This window comes from Artemia sp. Qi Xiang Cuo, chromosome 7 (assembly GCF_049724085.1).
Source record: "Artemia sp. Qi Xiang Cuo chromosome 7, ASM4972408v1, whole genome shotgun sequence".
NCBI classification, from domain to species: Eukaryota; Metazoa; Arthropoda; class Branchiopoda; order Anostraca; family Artemiidae; genus Artemia; species Artemia sp. Qi Xiang Cuo.
In genome coordinates, this window is record NC_142800.1 from 56,017,299 (window position 1) to 56,031,019 (window position 13,721).

General features: G+C 36.7%; 1 long non-coding RNA gene across 1 annotated transcript in view; it reads right to left on the minus strand.

The window, feature by feature from the left end:
* Positions 1–5,602: 5,602 nt before the first annotated feature.
* LOC148950465 (uncharacterized) overlaps positions 5,603–13,721 on the minus strand; it is a 39,113-nt gene continuing 30,994 nt past the window's right edge. The window contains exon 3 of the long non-coding RNA XR_016141966.1: positions 5,603–5,721. This is a non-coding gene — a long non-coding RNA (uncharacterized LOC148950465). The remainder of the gene's footprint in view (positions 5,722–13,721) is intronic.

A 13,721-nucleotide genomic window follows, 5' to 3' on the forward strand; every position in this document is an offset into this window, starting at 1 on the left:
TACTTTATTATTACTTAGATTTGATAATTTTAAGTATGTGATACCATTTTCAATTTTAATAACTTGATTTTCCTCAAAACTCGTGGGGTATTCTTTTAGGGTATATCCTCTTATCATGGCATCCATTGTTTTAACCTTTCTTTTGTATTTAATGTCGCCATAATTTGAGCTGTTGTTCCCCCTTGTATTGTGATTTTTCAGCTTATTTTTAGGTTATAATTCGAATCGTCACTCTCCTTATCTGTTGTTACGCAAATTTGCCTATTAGTTTCATTTGCCTGGTTTATGGTTAATGTATCAGATATGGCTTCCCATATGGTCCCGTTTTTCCTTATAGAATCTACTCTTAGAATACAAGGAAATGGTAAATGATTACATATTATTGCCATTATTGTTATTGCTTTATACCCTATGCTAAGTTTTAATGTGCGATTTTCCCCTAAAATTTTCAGCCTGTGACCTGTTACTGATGTCAGGGTATTCTCGCTTCTGCTTACCCAATTTTTTAAACTAGGAGGAAACCTCCTAAAAACTTCCTCTCGAGTTAATGATTTAGATTCACCCATATCTAGTAAACATGGTAAATTTTGAAAACACTCGATTTTAAAACAACGTAAAATCGGTAGACTATTATTATTTGCATTTGTATCACAACATTCTAAACTATATAGGGGTCTTTGTAAGGAAACAGCTCTGTTGACCCTTACAGGCTGGTTTCTCCTTTTAATTGCCCACAGTTTGGCCAAAAGTTTCTGGGGTTATCCCAGTTTTCTTGAGCGTTGCTATTTTGACCCTGGGTATTGTTAACCGTTTGCCTCCTAGGCCTAAATTCAGGAATTTTATTAGGTGTTTGCCAAGTATTATTTGTTTCCTGCCTTCCTATATTTCTGTGCCCCTGCGTTCTGAACTGGTGTCTTGTCTTCTACGTTTGACCTTCTTTGCGTATTCTATGCCGGCAATCTGCTGCATAGTGGTTTGGTTTGCTACAATAATAGCAATTAAATTTTCTCTTAAATTGTTTGTTGGTTTCCTGGTTACTTCTAAATATTCTTGATCTTTCATTGTTGGTTCCCCAACTATCTGCCTTTGGTGAAAGTGGGTTCCCATATTTTCTATAGTTATTACCTGCTAATCTCTCAAGGTTGTGGAATCTGTCAGCTACTTCCCTAGACGGCAACCCTTGGTCTCCGTCGCGCCTTTTTGGTTCACGATTTGGCTCCTCAAAGCTCACTCGCATCTCTCTCCTTTCATATTTACACTTTCTTGGGCTCCTGTGTTATTTATTGAAACCAGATAGAAATTTTACATGGTTTCGTAATTTTCTACTTTTGTTTCGACTAGGATTATAGCCTGCTCTAAATTTTCAGGTTTCCGTGATAATATTAGTCTTAATAGCCTTTTTTGGTAACCCTAGGGTAAAAGTATGTAGTTGTACTTTCTGTACTGTCTCGTCATTTCCGTCTTTCTCTAATTGTCAGCATACGGATCTACAAATTTTGTCAGCATATTCCCTGATACTAGTTGAGGTATTGAATGTCACTACCTCTGTTCTTAGCCTTTCGGAGATGCTTGTCTCTATGAATCTTGTTTTAAAAGATTCAATTAGAGTACTGATATCCTTGGGCTCTCTTTCCTTAATTGCCTCAAAATGTTTAAGGGCGCTTCCATTTAATCTGGCTGCAACGCATTGCTCTTTGACCTTATCCTCAAACGATTCAGTTAGTTCGTCGACAATTTTCAAGTTTTCAATAAACTCATCTACATCTGAAATTCCCGCGTATTCAGGTATACTTTTTGCAATTTCAAGTACCGTTGATAGGGAAGTCCTTTTTCCTCTGGTAAAGCAATCTTATTTTAATTTACTGTTTTTATCTAGCCCTCTCGACCCAGTTTTTCCAACGGCAACCAGTTGTGGTAACGTGGTTTTTACTGGTATTTGGGGTGATGTAGTGATAGATGCCTTTATTCTCCCTTTATAGAGGATATAAACTCTGGTCCTAAGGTATTTAAAATTTGGTAGCGTGCCTTAGGCTATGACCGAACTAATGAAGAGTACCAGGTGGGTATTTTCGAGGGACTAAATGTAGATTGAAGAGAGGTTGGCTATAACACAATACTTTTATTCAGTTAACATATACTGATACAAGTTTTGATAATACATATATATTCTACTGAGACGGGTTGTCCCAAATACACCACAAGTCTCAGAAAACTATAATAACATATAATAAGACACTTAGACACTTACAATGGTCCGACCATATTCCAAGGTATTTCTAAATCAATGGACCAGAGGTCAGTCCGGCATAAAGCTAGTATCAGTCTGCCCCTTCCCATAAAATGTATCTTTTATACATTTTTATCAACCACACCTTCCTGGACCCAACCGACGCAATAGCTAGGAAGTGGTGATTTCTAAATTTCCCATTAAGCAGAAACTTGGCAGGATATGTTCCTTATCTTAATAAAAAGTGGTATTTCGAAACTTTGTATTTGCGTCTTAATATATTTTTACTAAATTCCAAATTGACTTAAATTAGAAGGCTTCGCCACATAAGGGTTAAAGATAAATCTAAGGTTACTACTCGTATCCAGGCTATCAAATAAGGATATTTACAATATCGCAAGAGTGGCTTGGTGGATGTAGTTCAAGCTTTCAGGTAGTAAGGGGAGGGGGAAAGGAGAATTCAAATTTTGTGTTGAAGGAGGGGAAAAATTATCGTCTTCGATCCATCCAGAAGTTTTTTTTACAAAAAACCCCAAGGTAATTGGAATTTTAACGTCAAATTAGTTATCACTTTGATGTGAAGTTAACATGAAGTTATCAAAATAGCGTACCGTATATGAAATATCTCTGGAATGATATGAGGCATCAAGCTTAACCTTTCAGGGAGCATTGGGGAGGTCAAAAAGTCTTCAAGGCTTTTGATGGGGAGAGGGGAGGGGGAGTTCTAAAAATGTCTTTTTCCAATCCATTTAAACGTTATCTCACTATAAGCCTCTATTTAACCTATAATCTATTCTTGGTTAAGTAACAAGGTAAACCAAAAGACACGATATGTTACCAGGTGATTCAACCAGCGTGTCATCGACACGCTAGGAACAGTTTTGCGGGTCAATCTGAAACTTTTAGGGGAAAATGGGAGTAATGAGTCCTTAGATCTTGTCTTGGGGTATATAGAAGAGAGGAAGGGTTGGTTAACAGATTCGGTTTTCAATCTGTGTAAACTTTTTGGCCCTTTGAGCCTCTGCTGAATTACAATCTATTCGTACTCTGTAGAACAAAAGAAACCATGTGTAGCCTACCCATGGTGTCAAAATAGTGTATCTGCATTATTTCAAAAAGAGGTCAGAGGATTAAGTTGAAATCCTCAGGAAGTGTTTGGCGGCTAAGTTGATCTTGAATTTTGACTTGGAACTTTGACATGGAACTTTAAATCTCATGGTGAAGTAAGTCAAAAGACAGTATTCACCCAGTCTGTCAAAATAGTGCTGCCTCAATATATCAGGAACATCTAGAGGGACTGAGTTAAAACTTTCGGAAGGTAGTTTGGGAGGGCAAGAGAATCCAAAATATTATGCTTGAGGAAAAGAATAAGGGTGTAAAAACATTTTATTTCTATTAGTTCGTTTAAAAAAGGGTCGATAATTTTTATTGAAGCTAGAAACATTCATCCGTAAGCTATTTGGGTCAAGACAACCCTTATGCAGAGGAAACAAAGAGAAAAACTCTTTTCGACCCGGAATGGACCCAAAACCTGTTTTTCCAATGATCTAGGAGTGACAATACTTTTATTCATCCCAGTTAATTGATATTGAGTGTTTTCATCGTTTCATACTAAAAGACAAAAATATTTGGGATGCACAAAGACGAGACGTTGCATTTTGTTTATCCAATCAACTTTAAAATAACGTTTATAAGTAACGTGGTGAGAATGGACTCCTATACAAAAAAACAACAAACATATGCAGAAAATTATTTAAATGTCTTTAAACTTAATTATTTGAATGTTTATAGGGATCTTATGATATTGTCGGCGGCGGGTCTTCATCATTTTGAAGCAGCTGCTTCAAAATGATGTACAATGATGATACAATGATGTACAATGTACAATATGAAGCAGCTGCCGGAGTGTTTTAACGGTTGGTTTTACAAAATGATGTACAATGATGTACAATGTACAATATGAAGCAGCTACCGGAGTGTTTTAACGGTTGGTTTTACAGCCGATGAAATATATATAACCAAAATACTAGGGGTAAAAATGATTATTATACTCCGCCTATAGCGTGTGCCAGGTCCACGTTTTCTTTTATTATAAAGGGTATAAATTTATGGAATAATTTGGATAATGATATGAATAAGATAGAGGAGATTTGTTTTAATTTGAATTAAGTTGTAATTGTTTATTGGTTTGTGATTGTGACCCCACAGCATGAATATGGTATGTAGTTGCTGTCCCTGTACTATTATTATTATTTATTATTTTTTTTTTTCCTTTCTTTCCTTTCTTTTTTTTCTTTCTTTCTTATTATAGTGAACTCAAAAGATGTTATATTTATGTGTTTTTTTTTACCTGATTCACCACACGTCAACTGTTTGGTTTTGGGTGAATCATATTAATTTTTGTACGTAAATTTTTTAAAGTTAAATAAATATATCAATAATATCAATAAACAACTGTTTAAAGATAACTATTAATTCTCACTGCATTGGCTTGTGACACCTCATAATATCCGCAATCAATACAGTTACAGCGAAGGAGTCTCGATCAAAACAAATAATTAAAGCAACAAATCTGTTTGTATTGATTTGTGAGTGTCGCGAAGTCCTTCTTTTTTAAAGACAATAAAACAGAAATCTTTATGATAAATGACATTGACATGCAGTATTTAAACAAACAATTGCAACAAAACATAAAATAAATATATTCTTTTAATAAAATGGTGGATACGTTTATATTCAAAAGTGTCTACAGGATAAAGGTCAGGATGGCTTAAACCTTATAGTAGACAAAAAAACACGCAAATTTTCAGTTCATTTGAATAATAATACCTATCAATCCACCCAAAGTTATATCTGTAGAACTTTCATTACAAAATTATTACTCGAAACTGCTAATTAATGTCATTATATATTTTTGACTATCAGTCCACTTTCATTAGTTTTTTGTCGTTACACTGATTACACTGATATTATTTTATGATGACCGGATGTGATATTTGGCCGATACCTGGAAAAGGATGCTAACTTGGTAGGAACATCTTTGGAAGACCAAGAGGTCGTCGTGGGCACCCTTGTCACCTTATGCAAACGTCAGCGTGTGAGGAACTATATCTGAATAAGTTGTGGTTAAGGTTAACCTTTAAATTTTCCATAAGGGCCTTACTTATCTCTTTAATTACTCACGCAGTACATAGAAAGTAACACTTAAATTGGAGACTAAATTCTAATTTTAAGAACTCAAAAAGTAAAGTCCTAGGATAATTGATACCTCATTTAACTTATAAGAAAACCCTTAAGCATGGAGGTGTGTTCTTCGTTCACCATTAAGAAATCTGCCTTATTCCAGCCTACGGAAGAAAGACTAGATGTACTTACAAAACGGTAGAAATATTAGGTGTCTCTGGATTGTTGCAGAAAATCTGATGGCGAGGGGTACAACTATGTATATCAAAAACAAAATCACGCCAATGAATCTCATGATGGATACAAGGAACCTACGAAGACACGGTCAAAGTAAAATACAAATCCGAAATTACAATTTTTTATTAAAAGAGAAGGGATATATATATATATATATATATATATATATATATATATATATATATATATATATATATATATATATATATATATATATATATATATATATATATATATATATATATATATATATATATATATATATATATATATATATATATATATATATATATATATATATATATATATATATAGAGAGAGAGAGAGAGAGAGAGAAAGAAAGAAAGACCAATAAACAGAGACAGGAAGAAAGAGAGTGGGAGAGAGGTTGGCACATCCCGAAATTGTATCGGTCTGCTTCAAAATTGTATTATTAGCAGGAAGGCCAAAATATCTCCCACGAGTACATAATTTATGCATGTTTTTATGGTTTTTGTCACTGAGAATAAAAAACAGGATTTTTCTCACTTTGATGTATTTTCATGGCTTATTGATTTTAACGGGTCAATGACACCTCTTTCAAGGTCAATTTATTTGTTGTTTCCAAGTATATTTTCTCCGGAACGAAGTTTGCAAATGCGCATTAACGGGGGAGAGTTACATTGATTGCTTAATTGAAGGGGAGTGGATTTCCGAGAAATTGATTGCGTAATCGAAGGGGAGAAGATTTCTGAGAAATTGATTGCGTAATCGACTAGGACAAGAGGGGAACTAAATTTCTGAGAAATTGATTACATAATCGGTGGGGGAATGTATTGATCCGATAACGGGAACAGGATCACGTGTCTCCTTCTAAGCCAATCAGGGAGTCGGAAATATTAGCAGGAGAGGATTGCAGAGAATATAAGGAAAGGATTTTTGCTATAGTTTTTATTAGTGTGTGAATAGAATTCAAAGGAGCGAGAACAGTTTGACTTTACTCATTTGGATATATTCGTGCTGATGATGAGTGGAATGTTTACCCTATTAGAAGTTGATAGTGGGGTTGGTGGTAATAATACAAGAGCACCAAACATTGCGGTGGAAATCACGAGAGGATCACGGCTTTGTCTGGAATGGGATGAAGTATATGCAAGATATATGATATCCTTGAGCAAATTTAAAATGGAGGATCAATTATGCTTCGCCGCAAAAGTTGATATAGCGCATGTGAATAGACTTCAATGTGCTTTAAGTGCATTAGTAAAGCATATCGAAGACAATAAACTGTATCGTTAATTGTACTTGTGTAGTCTTATTGTTGTAATTATACAATAAAATTGTTTCGAAATCGAAAGGGTTCCCTTTCTTTTTGTTAGACTGTTAGGCTAACAATGCATGGTCAGTCTAGAGTCAGCAGTCAGAGTGATAGGATTGAAAAATGAATAAATTCGAGAAAGACAATTAGATCGAATCTGGTGATTATGGAAAAACATTAGATTTTGGATGATGATTTTCTTGAGTTATCTCTTCAACGTAAGATATTCTTTCGGGGAACACTTGATAATATAATGAAAACTGATTCACCCCCATTGAACTATTGTATGAAGCTTTGTCGATGTGACTCAAATGCTTATACACAATTTATTGATATATTAAATGGAAATTAATTGGAAATTCTTTTATTAATAGAACGACATAAATCATTCACACAGGCGAGTTCTTCATAGGGTAATTCAATATATGGATAATCTATCCAATTGATCTTTTGAATTTGTTCTTGATCACCTGAGGGTTGCGGTGGCCAATCATAGGGTCTAATTTTTATTTCATATTTACGATCCTTTCTCAGGATGTCGTAGGTATTTTTGAGAGTACAATCAACAAGAGCCACTTCATACTTTCCATTGTCGTCGAATTTGATAGTGGGAGAGTTTTGTCCAAAAATCACTTGTTCTATTCAAGTCATTGTAGAGAGGATCAGAAACATTGAACATGATTGGGCATTGTCAATATCTTCAACACTGACCCAAGAATCAAAATCAGAGTTGTATCCTAGCCAGAGAACAAGCAACTGTCTCTTGCCCCTACGAGTACGACTCTTTAATATCTTTTCAATTTGATACATTTCACTACTGTTTTTAAGTTCTTTTTGTCTATATTTATAGGAAATGCCTAAGACCTTTTCATGTTTGGTTTGCTGAACATGAAGTGTTATGGGTTTAGTCCCGCGAGTTTTAGAGATATAAAAAAGTTACCTGCTTCGTAAATAGCTCAGCTTCTCGAAAATATTACTGGCTCTATTAATTCGAACAGCATCACCAACATTGAATTTCTTCTTCAAATTTTTTTCTTTTTCACTGGAATATTGCTTTAGAAAAGCATCAAATGTATTTTCACTGCAATGAACTTCCCGAGGGGTTGAGTTGGACAGGGATCGATGGGGTCGATAGTTATATATCTGCATGATTTTATCTAAATCATGAATAAAAGCAGCAGTATTTTTCAGTGTACAATATCTTGAAATTAATAGACGAATCGTTCTTATCAATCGTTCAGCCAATGCAGCCTTTACTGGGCTGTGACTATAATAAAGTGTTGTATTATGTTTCAATAGAACCTTTTGCATATGAGGATTAACAAATTCGCTACCGCGATCTGATTGAATTTTTCTATAGCAATCCTGTTCAAGAATACTTTCTAAAGCATGAGCAACTGCAACACCTCTCTTTGATTGAAATAGAATGGCATATGCATAGCGACTAAGGAAACTGATTGCCACTAGAATATTATGTAGGGTGCATTGTGACGCCGTTCAATCGTGTCTAAAGTTAAAAGATCAGTTTGCATTATATGCAGAGGGAAGAAGGCTTTAGTTTGTCGATATTGTTTGCCACGAAGCCTGCGATTCCGATGCAGTGTGTAACTCAGTTCATTTTGTAGACACTCTTTTTCTTTTTTAATGTGCTGTCAGAGGCAACTTTAGAAAGTGTTTTGAGGGGACTTAAACTTCCCGCTTGACCAATACTTTCATAGACATGCTTCAGAACTTCAACCATTTTGAACACAAACACGTAGTGTAGTGTCCACTTCCCTTTTGCACACTGGAGGGCGAACCAATCCGTCCTCGCTTTTAACTAGCCACAGGTGTTATAAAATCATTGCTGCTGTTGCTGCTGCTGCTAGTATTTCCCAATATTGAATCTTCTTCCTTTTTAAATGGTGGTGTTGGCGTTGTTGGAGGACTATATTCTCTTAGTTTCTTTAGAATTTGCTCATTGCCAATAAGACTTTTGGGGAAGTTTGATGCATTTAGAAAGGTATATAGATTATTTTTAAATGATAAAAGTCCTTTGCAATTCCTCACCATATCACAAATTAAATCAAATAGATTATAATGTTTCCCTGAACTACAATTCGATTCTCTGTGCTATCAACCTGAACTTGATCATCACCACCAGTTTCCAACATGAGATATGATAATACTCTTTTACTCTGTTCTCGATAGGTCACTGGCAATAGGTTTCCAATTGTTGACACTATGGAATTCAATTCCTTCTCCTTTGATTGCACTGTAGAATCTTGAGGATATGTTTCCTGTTTAGAGGGATCTGTGACGATGGCGGTGGATCGCTCACGATAAGGTCTATGTTTGTCCACACGTCGCAATGCATCTTGAAGTAAAAGCAGTTTTTTGTCATCGGCAATATTTTCATCATTAATGAATTTGCTTAGATTGTCTTCAAAATGTTCCACGGGCGAGATGACCAGTTCAAATAGCGTCAATTTATAGGGTTTAGCCATTCTCTAGAGAAAACTGTTTACAAGTTCTGCAATTATCGGCAGTAAAAGTGTAAAAAAGCTACCGCCCGCTTGAAGGAGACGTTTTTTTTTAATTTTTCCCTTGTTTTTGCAAGCCAAGGCGCGTACAGGGGAACGATGTTGCCTTGCCTGTTGTCTAACACCTTCTGGCAAGTGTATAATGCCCTCTGTTAAATTTAAACAAAGTTCAGGTATTAGATTTATGAAATCATTGTCAACTCTATATTTGAGAATGGCCTTTCTGAATTGGGGTGCTGAAGTACCTAGAACAGAAAACACATGCTGTTGTTCGTATAGTTTCTCCAGTATCATAATGGTAACTAATAGCTGTTTATACTGTTCACTGGAAGATATTCTGTAAATTCATTCTTGAAAATATCTGTGACTACATGTAGATCTTTGGTTGGTTTATAATTAAGATATTGAGAAATGTAGCCGTAAGACTTGTTTGTCACCTGAGTGTACACTGGCAGCAGAAATTTTAGGGTGCCGGTATATTTTTGCTTATTGAGAGCTATTAGCAAGCTAGAACCACGAACAACTCGGTAGATAATATAGATGGTGCAATTCAAAGCAAGGGTTCTCATACATTTGCTCTTATGAAAGAGGTTGTGTAGAACTAGGGTTATGGAAATGTTTTCATGACGAGAGCGACCGGTAAGCAGTTTTAGCATTTCCTGTTAGAACTGCTCAATAGATTCAGCCAAATCATCAATAATCAGCCACGAGTTTGGTTCAATACTATTGAAAACATCAAGTCCCCGTATGAATTGTAATGGTATGGGTTTGGCAATAGCTTTTATTTGATCATAGGACTCCTGCCAAATACTATAGCAATAAAATATTTTCTTTGGTCTTTCCAAAAACATTTAATTACAATTTTGAATTTTATTAGCTAAAAGTGTTGTTTTCCCTGACATTGATGGACCACACAGGAACGACCTGAATGGTGTTTAAAATTGATACATACTGCTGCTGCTGTTGACAACAGTCGGACTACAACTAACTGTAAACCATACATGTCCAATGAATAAATAATAATTTTTTCTTAGATCTATCTAGTACGTTAACAACAAAAACCATGTTTCATTCATTTATTCGACATAAAAACTCTTGTTCAACAAGAACAAAAACTCTATTTGTTCAAACAAGAACAACATTTATTAAAATAAAAAAAACACTTCTACTAAAACAACATTTATTAAGATAAAACAACACTTCTGTTCAACAAGAACAACACAACACTATATGTACAACAATAACAATTATTGTCATAAAAAAACACTTTTTGTCCAGCAAGAACACTATTTGTAGACACACATTTTTGTCCAGCAAGAACACACTATTTGTACAACAACACTATTTGTACAACACTTAAAACACGAACACGAACTTAAAATAGCACAGTTAAACACTATGAATTTAAAGGATACCCCCTCCGGGGAGCCGCGGGCCGAAGGCCGGCCGAGGGCGCCCCCCCCGGAGCCACGGGTCCGAAAGCCGGCCGCGGGCGGGACCCCCCCCCCGGAGCCACGGGTCCGAAAGCCGGCCACGGGTGGGACCCCCCCCCAGCCCCAACACCTCCCCCCCCCTGGGGTCGCTGTGGAAAAACTGTATACAATAGTCGTCGTCACTGCTGCTGCTGCTACAGATTGGGTTAGGTTGGAGCATGAAAGGTTGGGTTAATTCATGAAAGGTTCAGGGTTAGGTTGGTCTAGGTTAATTTATGTCAGTTTAGAGCATCCAGGATTGGGTGAGGTTAGGTTTGAGCTAGGTTAATTTATCCAGACCAAATTGACTGCGATAGTCTATGCATTCAACCAGGTCTGAAATGCGGTAGTGATGATGGGGTAATACACTTACACGATTCTCGAGCACAAAGACTTTGTCAGATATACATGACATTGCATTCTTTTCCGCTCTTAGAGTATAATTTTTATACTTTAGAGAGCGAATTGCAAGCCCTTATGCTCTCGGCACTAGGCTACTCTCTATACAGTCTCTGTACATACTCATGTTGAAATTGTTCTTTACAAAATGTTTAGGCACCCCTTTACACGCCTGCTTAACATCCCTGTTATGAGTTTCAACGCAATATACTTTAGGACCCAGGAACACCCCCTTGGATATCAAATCACCCCCCGTCTCTAATTTTAAAATGATTAATTGGTTGGGGGCCTGACGTTTCACCAACTCGGGGTAGAGGGACGGATTCCAGTTTGTGAAATCCATCCGCGAGCTGATGTGTTCCCCATTTTCTAAATCCCCCAATAAATCCCCGGTTTTTACTTTTAACAGTAGAGAATCTGTATCCCCATAGTAAACTTGAACCTCCCCCTCCCGTGGCCATTGCACCTTGCACACATTGTAAAAAAACGACAACATGAGCTTTTTAGAAATTTCAAGTACTGAACTACCTCCTGCTATATTCTTGTTCAGTACCACATTTCTCTTTTTCCTGTGTAGAAGAACCATGCTCGTCTCTATGCTCGTGAATGATGTAAAATTGGGGTCTACAATAATTCGTGCACACTCTTGAGGGTCAGTCACGACGTCACAACGAGATCTGTTCCGTACACTTTCACACATTTTGCCAAACGCTGAATTTAGAATGAGTTTGTACATTTCCTTCTCTACTTTAGTGTTTGCCCGAGAGCGTTTATCAACAAAAGTGTCAATAAACGTCTTTAAGTAGGGCTTTTGACTGAATTGCAAGACCCTATGTATTTTGGTGACCTTGAGATCATTGTTCACAATCCAGTGCAAAAGCACATGATGAACTACGATATTATCTTTAGGGTCCAGATCTGCAATCAGTTTTTGCTTATAGGGGGGTCCATAACCTCAACCAATGATCGATTGTAGGGACTCAGTGAGTCTCTGGTCACTGGTCGATTAATACAGGGAAAAACAAAATCTCTGACTGAATCATGAAGCGCCAATGGAATGTGACCATCAATTTCAAAGAACTAACCTTGTGGCCCATTGTCCTCGACGGTGTTAATGTCGGGGAACTCACAAGGATTCTCAAGCCATTTATAGTTCCCGAACGGCAAAGAGTAGTGAGACATTGCCGAGGGGTACTATGAGTTCATGTCCAAGAAAACTGCATTTGACTTTACCCCGGTGCTGTTTTGTCCGCTTGGATCTGTTGTCAAAACGCAATCCCCATGAAAAACATACCCACGCCTCATTGATCTTTCCACAAAAAGGTGTTGATCTACATCAGTTATCAAGCCTATTTCCTCCCTACTAAGTTTTAAAATCAAATCCATCACCAAATGTGGTATGGAAAAATAATAACCTATATCTAGTCCAAACTCTGAATAGATTTGATCTGTGTTCTTGCAGACAATATCTAACAGAGTTAAAACGTCACTGGCCAAGTACAGTCTACAATAATCCCACCCATTTTTACAATTCCCCTTAGCCCACACCTTGTCAATAGTCCTCGGCTGTGCATTCACTGTTGGTGAGTGAATTATAAAAAGCTTAAATTCAAGGCAGTTTCTACTCGTTTAAGCCAGCGCCAGAACAGTAATATTTGTATGCACAAACCCCTTTACAGACCATTTGGTCAAACATTTCACTGTCTGGAAAGTGCTGTTTAAGCAAAGGAAAACTATCAAAATTGTCACTTTTTAGCACTTGAATTAATTGACTCAATGCCTTGGGGAAAAAACTAAAAGAATCTAAAAACCTGATTTTATTCCAGCACGTATGCCCGTTATTTACTACCAGCCATTTCAACTTGAGAAGCAACAGCTTCTCTGCTGATTTGGCAATGATGATATAGGTAAATTAATTATCGACCCATGGACTACCTTATTCCCCTCCTTCCCTACGCAGACTCGCCAGAGCCAGTAGAAAAAACTTTAAGTCCAAAATTGAATTATGAATAAATACTGAAATAAAAAACTGCTGGCTACCGTTTAAATTGCACGGTTGATGTGTTACCCTTCTAAAATTACCCACTCCTGGGGAGCTTTTCTGCCAAAAGTGGTCGTGGTCTCCGACTTTCCCCTTCCCCACTCTGTTCCCTCTAGTATCTTTCCCCTTCTTTCCCTATTCAAACTCCCCCTGAACAAACCAGCCGATTTTTTTATTTTTAATCGCGAGACGATCCTCTGCAGACAACAACATAGGGTAATGAGTATTTCTCAAACAAGAAATAGCTCGATTAGCGCTGCCAATTAATTTAGTCAGTGCCTTGAGCATGCACTGACCCTCATCCAACGTTTCGACTATTTCCAACAACTGCATAGTGTTAGAA